Source organism: Helianthus annuus, chromosome 5 (assembly GCF_002127325.2).
Source record: "Helianthus annuus cultivar XRQ/B chromosome 5, HanXRQr2.0-SUNRISE, whole genome shotgun sequence".
Classification (NCBI taxonomy): Eukaryota; Viridiplantae; Streptophyta; class Magnoliopsida; order Asterales; family Asteraceae; genus Helianthus; species Helianthus annuus.
Window position 1 is genome coordinate 89,361,973 of NC_035437.2, and position 8,070 is coordinate 89,370,042.

The 8,070-nt window shown below is 39.0% G+C and overlaps 1 long non-coding RNA gene across 1 annotated transcript; it reads right to left on the minus strand.

The window, feature by feature from the left end:
* Positions 1 to 4,165: 4,165 nt before the first annotated feature.
* Positions 4,166 to 7,520, minus strand: LOC110940667. Its single transcript, XR_002593404.2, has 4 exons — positions 6,886 to 7,520; positions 6,273 to 6,815; positions 5,360 to 5,448; positions 4,166 to 4,409 (listed from the first exon to the last, which is right to left on the minus strand). It is a non-coding gene; the product is annotated as an uncharacterized LOC110940667 (long non-coding RNA).
* Between the last annotated feature and the right edge of the window lie 550 nt (positions 7,521 to 8,070).

An 8,070-nucleotide genomic window follows, 5' to 3' on the forward strand; every position in this document is an offset into this window, starting at 1 on the left:
GAACTTGGAAAAAGTGTGGATGAAGAGAAAGTTGAGGAAACTGCTGAAGAAGTTTCTTCTGAGGTTAAATTTGATGAAAGTCCAGAAGAAGTTGATGATGCTGAAACATCAATTTTGGAACTGAAAATATCCAAATTCCTACTAAAGAGGTTTAGTAACAATGCATTTAGATCTATTATACCTCCTATTTTTTTCAAATCTTTTGTAGGTTTCTTTGGAGGGGAAGGTAACTACAATGATTTTCACTTCAATGAAGATGAGAAAGAATCTGTAGAAGAAATCGTCGACGTATCTAGAGAAATGAATGTTGAAACATTCACAGAGATCGCTGAAAAGGAAATAATGGCGCAACTGAAAGAGGCAGTGAAACCGTCAGATGAAAAAGAAACCTGTGACCAAGTCAGTTGATGAAGAGGTTAAAAATGACAAAACAAACGAAACAGAAATATCCTTTCAATGCAAGAAATTTATTGAACCTTGCAAGCCGTGCACTGAAAGGGACGAAAACTACAAAGTTTTGAAAAAGCATTAAGATGATTTGATGTATGATCTAAAGAGTGTGAAAGAAAAATATGATAAGTTGCAACAATCAATTAACCAGTTTTGAAGGTAGGTAACAATGAAAACGATGCAATAATTTCAATGCGCAAGAAAACTATTTTAAATAAGAAAATTGCAACTAATACTCACATTGACATGCTTGCTAAACTAAAACAGGAGCTAGAAATAGCTAGGATCAAAACTGAGCATGTTGATAAAAAATTGATAAGCTATTCAACAGCATCATAAGTCCTAGAGCACATACTTCCCAAGCCTATAGGTAAGGATGAAACAGGGGAAGATGTCTATGGATACCATAACCAGGGTGTTCGGTACCATTGAGTTCCACCCCCAATGTGGAACAATTACTCTAAAAAGAATCCAGATGCGGTGGATAAGGCATTGAATATTAAACTGAAAACTGAACAAAAAGTTCAATTGCCTGATAATCTCGATGTCACTTATACTAAATTTGAATCAGATGTTGTAAAAGATGTTATTGAAATGGTTTTCAAAAGTGAAAGTGATAAAACCGAGTTTGAAACTGTAAAAAACAAAGTTTGATAAAAAAAGTTCAAGTTCATCTTCTGACAGCGATGAGAGCTTTAACAAGCACTACATCTAGAAATCAGGAAATAACTCGTGTGATCCTAACATGATTTTGTACAAAATGCTTGGATCAAACAAGCTATATTCTGGTTCAGAATTTCCGCTTTAGAATGTCAACATGAATAAAGTTGAGAAAGTGTTCAAACTGGTTGAGGTTGAGTTGTCAGAAATTGACACAGTGTCAAGTTGTCAAGGTTTTTCAAACTTTAGTAGAGAGCAAGCTTACTACTCTAAACCAGGAAATTCCCATGTTAACAATCAACAAAGAAACTATTATTATGGGAGAAATGGTAAGTTTGGAAAAACCAAGTTTGTGAAAAAGATGATTTTCGTTTCAGAAACTAGTTCTGAAAGTGAGAAGGAAAGTCTGTTGAGAAATCAATCTAACGATTAATTCTATGAACAAAAAAAGAAGCGTGAACAGGTTGAAGTACCTACTATCATCACTGATAGTTGAACTTGATTTAGATGCAATCAAGTGGGACACATTGCTTATCAATGTTCACAAAAGGTCCTAAACCATTTCATGTAGCAAAGAAATCTTCAGAAGATCTTAAACAAAAAACGCCAATGGTTGAACAAAAGAAGATCTTAAAAAGAAACAATGAATCTACACAAGAAGTAAAGCCGGTAACTCTTAATGTAACAAATGTTAAAACTGGAGAAACTTCAAACTCAAATGATCAAAGAAATTCAAAATTCTATGCAAAGAAAACAATTTCGAAAAATCAAACATCGGCGATTAAAAAGAAAGAATCTTCTTAAGAAGTCAAGGAATCTGATTCAATTGTGAAAGTAGAAAAAGTTGAACAGAAAAGTGAGTGTGTGAGTGAAATTAAGAAAGCCAACCCACCCAAGAACGAAAAGGCCTAGGTGTTACACCCCAACCGATGGCGGAAACACCGGGGCATGGCACTGAGCAAAACAGATTGTCCAAGAGAAATTCCATAACAACTACTTTACCGAATAGTTAATATTATGTCCCATACCATAACCTATCAAGCAAGTAAATTATTACAGACAGTGATATCTCAAAGACAAATAACATGGTCCGACAACTCAGATTTAAATAAAATGAATTGTCTTTGTTTCTAGACTCTCAACCCTACTCGATTCCATGAAAAACAAGCGAAGCATCCTAAGCATTCAAACACCTATCACATACGTTAAAATAGAGGTCAATACACATAGTGTAAAGGTGAGCATACAAGTTTGATAATAATAATAGAGTTCAAAATCGTTAACGCATAACCAACATGTAACATGTACAAAGTGAAGGCAAGTAGGTTATCGACAGAGAAATATGCACAGACGTGACTGCGAGTTGTAGAATGCGCAGCACATATCCCCACTGGGACACGTGAAGTAAAGCCCTTAACAACCTCTGTCCACGACAGGTGCTGAGCCCAAACTATAGTACTATCGTTGCTAAGGTGTCAGACAATAATCACTGTGTTAACATAACATACAAGCATTCGTTGTATTACACATAGCATGCAATAACGGTCATCGTATAAATAGTGTTTGCGTAGTGTGTCGATAGTGATTTAGAATAAGTAACGTATGTAACACCCAAAAGTGCATAAAGCAAAAAGGGCTCGAGTATACTCACAGATTGTGTTTAAGTGAATAAACACTCTCTAGGATTGAAGGGAGCGCTGAGAGATTAGCCTGAACAGTTAGCGATGGCATAAACGATAAGCGGCGCGTAAAACAGTGCAAAGTACCAAGTGTCGGATGGTAATCCGATCAGATGGCCATTCGATTGGATGGCCAGTCGATCGGATGTCAATCTGTTTGGATGGTCATCCTATCGGACGACCATTTGATTGGATTGACATCGTTTGGTAAGGATGTGTTTGTGTATGATGGCTTTGAAGTTTTCGTTGTAGCATTTTGAAAACAGAGAAGTATCTCTACCCTTCAGGTCGATCGATCGAACAGTGGTTCAATTGGGTAGCGATCCGATTGGTAGGACACTTAGTGAGAACAAGTTCACAGCAGGGTTGTCACTCGATCGGATAGCAATCCGATCGGATAGTAATCCGTTAAATCTGTCTATACATTGAACATTCTAAAAATTGTTAAGTGTTGAAACCAAGTGCACCCCGATCGGATGGTTGTTCGATCGGATGGCAATCCGATCGGACGGCAATCCGTCCTAACGGCCTGATCGTCTTGACACCTGTTTATTTTGAAAGTTTTGTAGTTTGATCGAGACAATGTAATAACGTGCTAAACAACAGAAACCCCATCAAGACCAAAGTGACCCGATCGAACAGGAATCACCCTAGTTCGATAAGTCAATGGTTCAAGACGGTTGTTCATGTTTAACCCGAAATCAGTAGTCTCTTTGCTAGAAATCAGATATTGAACAGACACATCACTAAGAAGGTGTAGAAGATCAGAACGAGCTCCGATTCTATCGGCTTTGACTGCATTGAGTGTAAAAGAGTTGAAAGAAAGTTAGAGAACCATCTTTTAATCGTTTTAACCATGAATATGTGTAGATCTATGTGAAAACATTGTTTATTCTTGTGGAAATCCTTCAGATCTGAGTTGTTCTTGGTGGAATGAGGACAAGACTTGAAGTTCATAAAAACTCCATGATGACATCACCCTAGAACAGCTCAAATCCACTGATTTCACTCTTAAAAGTTGAGATTCAAAAGAGAAAATGATGAAGAAGTGCGTGTAGGTTATAGAAGTACAAGATTCAGGTTGGAAACTTACAGGAATTGCCAGAAATCGAGAGAAATGAGTGCTTGAGCGAGCTGGTCGAGTGGAGGAGCTGTCACATCACAAATGATGTGACGTGAGGGTATTTATAGGGTTTCCAAAAGAGGAAAGGTGCAATGGTCGGATTGGTCACCGATCGGTTGGCGACTCGATCGGATGGCAATCCGATCGGATGGCCACTCGATCGGTTGGCCACTCGATCCAGGTGTCCGGCGTGTTGAGTTTTGTCGTTTCGATTCACGTGTTGAGCCTTACGATGCGTTTCGAGTGAGCGATGCGATAGAATTACCCTTTAGTTACACAAATAACCTAAGTACTATATCTAAGATACAATCACTATAATTAACTTGGATTTAGTGTCACACCCCGAAATATCAGAGCTTGGCGTGACTGGACCGGTATCTTCATTGCACAGCGGAAGCAAATAAGCTAAGACTTCTAGAAATTGAACGCCTGCTAAGTACTCGAAATCCTGTGGGTTCTCCTATTCCAACCGTTCCATAGTTTCGAAAAAATGCCACCTGAGAAAGAACATGCGAAAAATCAACATAAAGTTGAGCGAGTTCATAGTTTGTTTTGAAAAAGATTTAAAACAAATCTTTTTGATAACCGGTTTAAAATTTATTGAGAAGATATAGTAAAATCATCTTCTCGGCTTGATATATGAAAATTGTGAGTCTAGCCCACGAGAGTCTTTGTAAGCAGGACCAACTCGTCCTCTTACTTGTACATAAGTTGAAAACGTTACCAATGTTTGTAAATCCATGTATTTGTGAGTTTGTGTCAAATGAATCTTAAAGACATATGAAAGTTATAGTGTTGTAAGTTGGTATGTAAAGCGTCTATGAACATGTTGATCATTAATGTTTCGCGAGGAAATTAATATATGCGACGACATAGGAGGTACTCAACCCGCGTAGGCAATTTAAGTGTCGAACTCTCGACCCTGGACACAACAGCACTCTAAGTGGTCACCCATGGAACGTGAGTGGGGCTCGCCCGTACCCATTAGATCTAACCTTTGTTCCTTGGTCCTCAAAAGGATTAATGGCACCTCAGTTACAGCCTATGCTCACATGATCTAAGAGTTCATTCCATAACTTAATCATACCTAAGTTTGACATGTATTTCCCCCTGAAAGTTGTTAACCGAAACGTTGAAAGAAAAGGGGGACATGGTCTCACTGAGTTGTCTCGTTTCTTGTACGCAGGCCAACCCAGTCCCGTTGTTGTAACTAGGACATTCTCGTCACTAATCATGAAAATCATGCATGTTTTGTAAAACCGGTATGTTTAGTATAATCGTTCGTAAACCATTCAAGTTCGTTGAAAATTATTTGCAACATGGTTTATAAATATGTGTTTTCGTTCATCGAAATAGTGTTTTCTTTTGCAAAAACTTGCATGTCTTTCCACCCCCGAAAACATTTATAAAAATGTAAAACAGTAAAAAGTGGGGGTTATGAACTCACCTTGACATTCATGTGCAAAGCTAGCCTAGCGTGATTCCGTAGTGCCGTTCGAAGATCATGTATTTAGCTAGCGTGCAACTAAAGCATTCCTAATCAAGGAATAATTATAAGTTTCTAATTAAACGTAGCTAAACTACGTGTCCGAGCTCTACCGAATCGTTAACTAAACGACTCTAAGGTAGGGTTATCTTGCCTTAGAATAACCAATCTATGGTTATTTGATCCCGTTTATAATCGGGATAATACTAGGTTGTGGAAACATCTTAGTTTTCTGAAGGATTTAGGATATATATTTATATATATAAATATAAATATATTTACGGAGTCGTGCTAGTAGTCGCGAATAGAAGGCGTAGATGAAACAGTAGTACAACTTTTCGTAGTTTTCGTAAGGCATAATAAATACCGTTTGTTATAATCGTATGGCAATGTGTCATACTTCAAGAAAAGACATTTAAAATAAATATAAATAATCGTATTCATTTTATAAAAGTATACGAATTTCATAAACTAGTAGCTCGTGTTTTGTCGAGACGTTATAACTTTGTTTTGTAATTCATAAAACGTCGCCGGAATAAATATATCTTTATTTATTTTATAAGAAAACTCGAGTCTCGATCAGTGTCGTTTTTAGGATAGAAAATACATTCGTATTTCGGGTTTTTAATGGAAACGGGCAGAGTTTCCTCTGTTTTTGGACGAACATGACAACTAAAGTGTCGATTAATTTCAAAATTCAATCAACAATTCAACAATAATTCGACGCAATGTCATCGAATATATATAGTTTTGTCAAAAAGCGCCAAGAATAAAACGTATATAATCGCTAAATAATTCGGTTCGAGCTCGGGTCACTTATAAATATGAAATCTATAACCAAATAATTAGAACTTTCGCGGCGATTAAATTTTACCATTTCTTCGTGCTGTTTCGTCGAACCGCATTGACTAACTTTGACCCGGTGTTGACTGTTTTGACCAGAGTTGACTGTTCTTGACCGAGTCTGACCCGTTTGACCATCTTTGATCAGTCAACCAGTTGTGTTGACTGGGTTGACTCGAGTCCGATCCTGAACGGAGACCCACTCTGCTCCGAAATCGAACTGAAATAAGACCCGAACTCACTCGATCCAGAAGAAAGAAGAAAGATGAACATGATTAACCACTCCCCGCCGCCACCGCTGCTGGCGTCAGCTACAGTCGTGTGCCGGCCCCAGTAACCACCCAAGGCATCACCGAAATTACAAAGATCCACCGAAGAAAATAAAATATGATTAGCACGGTGAGGAACCGATATGTCGACCCGAAACGAAAAAATGAAAAAAAAAATATAATAATACAATGATGCACTCACCGGAGTTGGTCACCACCATCACCGTCGTCGTGCCGGTGTGACTCCAGCACCGTGAGTCATCATCAACATCATCGTCCGTATCGGCAGGAACCCCCACCTGAAACTGACAATCCACTGGCTAGAGAGCAAGGATCTAATAAGATCTGAACGAAGGAGAGGAGCCTAGAACTTACTGAAAAAAAACCCATCGGAAGGTACCTTCGCCCTGCTCACGGCCACTGGAGCGCCGTATTGTGCTGTCGTTGATCGTTGCCGGCTCCGACGCACCACCACCTTCACCGTCAATCATCATCATTCATCATCCACATCAACGGCGTGCCGGAGCCGTTGCAAGCGAGGAGGAGGCCAGCCCTCCTTTCTCTCTCATCGGTCTCTCTCTCTGTTTCTCTCTAGATTAGGGGTGTGGGTGTTCACCGGTAAAGAATCCACCTACGGTAGCCGGCCAGAGTGACACCGACGACCGGACTCGGGAGAGACCGAGAGGGAATTGGGTTGTGGGGAACCGGATAGTATGATTGGTCTACTAATTCAAGAGTATTCTCAATCTCTGTTTTGTACGCAGAGGAGTTATGGTGTTAATTTAATGAGTAATGGAGGAGATATGGAGTATACAGTTGGTTTCAATGATTAAAAAAAAAAAACATGTCTTGGATTTATTTTGCTTGTCCAACGACAACTAAAAAAAATAAGGAAATGATGTTATCTTAGACTTATCTTGTAGATTTCAAACTTCAAGTATGACATTTACATTTAAATAAATAGTTAATATGTGGGAACTTTGGACTAGGAATCTGTTTGGGAGGGTGAACGTTGGGAATGGATTGGGTTTGTACTTTTTTTTTTTTTGAACGGTCAACGAATCCTCCAAATGGGCTACTGGCGAAATTCACCACATCGGGATACACCCGTCTCCGAACTGGGGAAAACCCTCACCTAGGGCAAAAGCCCGTGAACACTCGCCCAAAGGCACGACAGTGCGGTGAGGTAAAACCCATTCAGTTCAAGGATCGAACTAGCGATCGCCACCAACTCGCCTAGTCTCCCATCATCACCAGGTGCCGCTGAAAACTAATGGGGAGAAGCAGGAATTGAACTTGAGTCTCATAGAAACACAAGTCTCTCCCTTACCACTCCACCACAAGCTCATTGGCGGATTGGGTTTGTACTAGTTTTCACAAATATAGGTAGCATGATTATGGAAAGATGGTCTTATATGATAAAATAATGCAAGCATGTACACTTGCGTGTGAAAATGGTTCAAATGATTTTTATCAAACGTCTACGAGGTTTTTTTTTTTATATGTTTATTGTTCAATGAGCCAAATAAATATATCATCACATTAGACCATACATTCAGA